At 36.9% G+C, this 5,885-nt stretch overlaps 1 protein-coding gene across 2 annotated transcripts in view; it reads right to left on the minus strand.

Annotated features, from left to right (window-relative positions):
• LOC107668160 (uncharacterized) overlaps window positions 1–5,885 on the minus strand; it is a 15,033-nt gene that overhangs the window by 7,004 nt on the left and 2,144 nt on the right. The window lies entirely within an intron of this gene.

Here is a 5,885-nt window from a genome sequence, read left to right on the forward strand (position 1 = left end):
TTCTGTGATCGGCCTCAAAAATCCTGATCGGAGCACCCCTACCAATTTCCCGTTTAATTGAGTTGTTTCCTGTCTTCACCCACAAGCATTGTAGTGTATGAGTTAAAACTTGTGTTAGAGATGACGCGTTGAGCCATGGAGCTTATGTGGGCGATGTGAATTTGAATCTGGCTGGCAAATATTTTTCTTATTCTGTCCTATCTATTATGCTTCTTTAAAATCTTGCTGGTGCTGGAGTTGGTGAAGCTGGTCCTGGTTTGACTAGAGAGTTGAATGACAACGTGACTGACTTTGTTTAATTGACCACATCCAAACTAATTGAATTGAATGGCAAAACCGTACAAAACTCCATCAGAGGTATGTTTAGCATTTGCTTATGCTTAACTCTGGTTCAAGTCGATTAAATTGCATAATGTTTTTCAGAGCCAGAGGAATGAACACTGACCTAATTTCTGAACAGCTCTGCCAAAGGCTGCACTGGTTTGAATCAATGAGTTAAATGTGCTGTGTGTAATTAATAGACTGATTGAGCATGGATACATCAGCACAGACTGAGCTAATAAAACCTAATAAAAAGAAGCATAATAGATAGGACAGAATAAGAAAAATGTTTGCCAGCCAGATTCAAATTCACATCGCCCACACAAGCTCCATGGCTCAACGCGTCATCTCTAACACAAGTTTTAACTCATACACTACAATGCTTGTGGGTGAAGACAGAAAACAACTCAATTAAATTCCGTGTGACATCAGTGGTTCAACTGTAAAGTTACGAAGCTAGGAGAATACTTTTTTGCGCAAAGAAAACAAAAATAACAACTTTATTCCACATTTTCATCTCTACTGCGTAACTTGTACACAGTACCATGATGCGAGTGTGTGGCGGCTCTGACCCAGATCCGGCATAATGACATCATCACGCCCCGGATCTGGGTCAGCACCGCCACACGCTCGCGTCATGGTACTGCCGTGAACACGCGTCCACAAGTGACGCAGTAGAGATGAAAATGTGGAATAAAGTCGTTATTTTTGTTTTCTTTGCGCAAAAAAGTATTCTCCTTGCTTCGTAACTTTACAGTTGAACCACTGATGTCACACGGACTACTTTGTCGATCATCTTGGTACTTTTCTGGACCTTGAATGTGGTAGTTACCTTGCTGTCTATGGAGGGTCAGAGAGCCCTCATATTTCATCAAAAATATCTTAAATTGTATTCCGAAGGTCTTACGGGTTTCGAACAACACGAGGGTGAGTAATTAATGACAGAATTTTCATTTTTGGGTGAACTAACCCTTTAACCTCACCCCTCCTCCCTGCCACAAGAGGTCCTGACCTCTGACCCCGTCCCTGCCTCAACACACTCCCCTCTGGACACCACAGAGAGAGTCAATCAGAGGTTAAAAAGAGAATAATAGTGAAAGAAACAGAGGCAGGGAGATGGAAAGAGCAAATAAAAGGCTCCTATTTATGTCTCAGAGATCTTTGTGGAGTAATTTCTCATTTGCACATTATTATGTGCTGAAAAATTTGATTTATGTGATTTTCTGCTAGAGATGTTTTGAATAAAGGAGTGATTCTATTTTAAGAGATTTTTTTTTTTCTGTCTTTGGTCATGTGTCAGTGCTCAGCATGATACACATGAAACCTAAAGCGAGACTGAGTCAGATCACCGAGTCAGATCACTGTCAGAATGATTTAGTGCGCTCTAAGACATCCGTTCCATCCATTATAATGAAACGATTATTTAGAATTATTTGCATAATTCTCTTGAGCACTCAGCAAACTATTCTCAAGTTCACCACAGTCTAATTAATTCTAATCGATCTTTTGATTGGTCACACACAAAATATTGGCATTTTTAAAAAAAGTTTTGGTAATCAGCAAATAAGATTTCCCATGTTTTTATTTAGCCTGTAAATTAAATAGCCATGAGAAATAATGATATAATATGATATGGTAGCGTTTCTCTCTTGGCTGAATCTCTTCTGCTTGTATTATTATATTTATAAGTCTGGATAAAGTGTATTTATCTGATGCTAGCATTCTAGATTTTTCCAAGGTTTCAAGGGGAAATGCACTAAGAATGAATTAGATTTATTTGCATGCGCTGCCTTGTTTTGACTAAAAGAGTTATGCAAATCGGTAATGGCGCAAACACTAATCAAAAATTAGCTCTGAATGCTATTTGCACAATGCAATTCCCCATCTTTTAAACCGGGTTTGAGTGTTAGTTTGTGGAGGTGTAACCGTTTAGTGAAATCGGCCCAAAGTGTTTTGTAAATTAGATTTATAAGCAGGTTTAGGTAGCTTCATGAGAAAAATACATTCCACTTCTGTGTAATACATGCACTTTCCAATTTTGTATGTGTACTGATTTAGTGAAAAGATTCAAACCAGGGAATTTATAGTTGCTAAAACAGTCAATTCTTTGTCATGAAAACTCTGTCACTTGCAGGACATTTTTATTAGCATCGCCAACTAAAGAAATGTATAATATTTCTCCTCCACTGACATTCAGACTAATAAACTGTGGAAATTATCCTTAGAAATATTGTTTTCATTATCCTTAGAATCCATGTGAATCCCTTTATTTGCTTTTTTTATGTTCCCAAAAGAAATAAGCACAAATGTGACTTTAATATCTTGGTTGTGTCTCCTTGCCAGCAATGAGATTAAATTGAAAGCTAATTGAGACTTTTATATTCTTATCTTGACAGAAAGACCCTAGACATGTGTCTCTAGACCACTGTTTCCCAACCTTTTTTCTGCCGCGGCACAGTTTTGATAAGTTAAAAATCCCACGGCACACCACTAAGCACTGAGAACAAAAAAAATGGAAAGGGGAAAAAGTATATATATTTTAAATACTGCATCGTCAGAATTTGGTATTGTGGCTTTATATATGATCAGGCACTAAACATTTTATGAAAATCGTGCTCAAATGGAGTTAACAAGGTTTTTTTTTTTTTTTACCATCGAATGACTGAGGTATGTGTTTTGTCCGTCATTAGGACAGCCGCATCTGAGGCAGTAAGTGCATAGCATTACGTTTTCATCAACTCACAGGTTCTAAAGTTACTGTAGCTGTATGGGAGCTCAGATTTTCTTGTTTAATTTATTTGTTCAGAATCTCATGATATAAAAGATGAACTGCTATGCACAGGATATTTAAAACTTACAAAAGTACAAAACTTACTAGACTGCAAATGCTAACTCTTCTCCACTCTTCAAACACACACACAACAAAACATTAGCCTTTATAGACATAGTGTTTCTTGAGTAAAGAAAACATTGGTTATTTCTTTAGCCTTGCATTGCAAACAAGCAGAGATCCATATCCAGATCTAAAGTTCCATATCCATATCGGTCTAAATGGAGGTGGGAGTGGAGTTACGAGGTTTCGCTGACAGTTTGAGCATCCAATGGATTTACGAGGTTTAGTCACAAGCTCTTTTGAATGCTTTTCATTGGTTAAATATTAGTAAAACCCACACACAGACATAAGGATGACCATTAGCACTGATTTAAATTAATAATAACAAAATATAATAGAGATAGGAAGTTATGAAAATTTTCCACTGCACACCTGGTTGGGAAACACTGCTCTAGACCTTCAGAAGAGATTAATAGCATCTCAAACTGTGGTCAGGTTTGCCTTGAGATTTCATTATAACCTTTCAATATGAAAAACCTCATTAGTGAGCCAAATTAAAGGGATAGTCCACCCAAAAATTAAAATTCTGTCATTTACTCGCCATTATGTCATTCCTAAGCTGTATGACCTTCTTCTATGGAACACAAAGAATAAATTTTGTCCATTCAATGTACAGTAAGTCAATGGGTTCCAGTGTTTGGACCTCAGCATTCTTTAAAAAAATAAATAAATAAAAATCTTCTGTTGTGTTCCACAGAAGAATGAAAGAGATGACAGAATTTTCATTTTTGGGTGAATTATCCCTTTAGGGAAAATTAAGATTATTTATATATTTATTTGAAATAATTTTTAATTAAAAATGTCATTGTCAATTTTTGTGTGACACTGATTGCATTTCCCTTTTTATTTCTAATCGTTCTTAATTATGGACATCTGTGTTTAGCGTCCAGAGGAACAACTCTTTACCAAAAATGTTTGTTTTAGAAAGGAATAATGAAGGTGAAAGTTGATGTCAATAGGCCAGTTCACTTGAACCAGCACCACCCCCAACATTAGAAATGAGCCTCTTCCAAACATAGGGAACATTTCTACAACCCCCTTCCACACAAATGTTATATCTATTTGCCCCCATCCCTCCTATTCCTCAACCCATCTTCACCCCATTCCCTCCATATTTCCCATCACATAACAGGAAGTTACATCTCTTATTCTCTGACTATCCTTGCCTTTCCTTGAAAGCCCATGGGAATTTCCAGTCATGGAATGTTTCGAGATTCCAACCCCAGGAATGCTTGAATAACAGGATCGGATGGATTCCTTTTTAGCTGTAGGGAAGAAGGAATGAGAAAGGAACCTATCATGCGAGGAAAGAAAGACAGAAGGGGTGTGGGTGTCAATAAAGCGGTATGTATTTTTTCTGCATCTGGACTATGATCCTCAAGGCTGCTCATGCTACTTGGCGAAGTCCCACGTCGCAGTTTCTCTCGGAGCCGACAGCACGCTCACACTTGATAACACTAACAGTTCGTCAGCTGCTATGAGAGATCAGTTTTACTACAGCAGATGCATGAGCATATGCCTCCAACCCCCGTCTCAAGTACATCTGTCACTTTTGCCTATCAAAGGCAAAGAAAATGTCCTCAAATCTCAGTCATAAATTCAGTTTTTTTTTTTGTTTTTTTTTTAGTGACTGGTGGGCAAAAAGAAATCCCATAGACTTGCATTTGAAGGTGAACCAGAATGTCAAAGAGACTTGGGGATTGGCTCTTTTGACTTCATCAGTCAAAATCATCCAGAAAACCCTAGTAACCATTCAGAACACCCTAGCAGTCGCTAACCACTTAGGGTGCGTCTCAATCAGAGCTCTAGCTCCCGAGCTCGTGAATCACTATATCGTGTACAGAAATCCGGTCACTGGTAAGTACCCTGGCTCGGTGCACATTGGGACAGTAATTACTCAATTTCCAGAGACAAGACTATGTACAATGTCAACGGACAAGATAGTAGAACGTCACCGCTGGAATTAATGAACAACAGGCAGGACCAATTACTTTTTGATATTATTTTTTATTCTCTTTGTTCTGTTACATGTCCTTACAGCATTTCAGCCGAATATTAATTATAAATGTTAACTAGATGTGTTCACTACCTGTCTAGCAATGTGTGCTTATGCTTAAATATAAAAACAAAAAAATGGTGTGAATTTTCAGCATCATTGCTCCAGTCTTCAGTGTCGCATGATCCTTCAGAAATCATTCTAAAATGCTGATTTACTTCTCTCAATACATTTCTTACTGTTAACAATGTTTAAAACCGTTCATATTATTGTGGAAACCACAATACATATTTGTTTAAGGATTAAAAAACAGCGTTTACTATTTAAAATAGAAATCTTTTGTAATATCATATATTTACTGTCACTTTTGATAAGTTTAATGAGTCCTAGCTGAATAAAAGAGATAAAAAGAGAAAATGTTATTGACCCCACAGTTTTTAAAAGGTAGTGTATAAAAAAATAAATAAAAAAACATTAACCTGAATTAATAAAAGCTGTACTAAGTACAGTATTTTTAAAGTATTTTTCTTTGTTAGTTCATGATGTACTACTGTCTCAACTTATGTTAGAAAATGTAACCTTTTATTTGACTGTAGATCATTATCTCATGATATTTTCTCTCTCTCTCTCTGAGGTTGAGAAAGCAATGATAGTATAGAACATTCTGTTCTGCAG

This window comes from Sinocyclocheilus anshuiensis, unplaced genomic scaffold (assembly GCF_001515605.1).
Source record: "Sinocyclocheilus anshuiensis isolate Anshui unplaced genomic scaffold, SAMN03320099.WGS_v1.1 scaffold2649, whole genome shotgun sequence".
NCBI classification, from domain to species: domain Eukaryota; kingdom Metazoa; phylum Chordata; class Actinopteri; order Cypriniformes; family Cyprinidae; genus Sinocyclocheilus; species Sinocyclocheilus anshuiensis.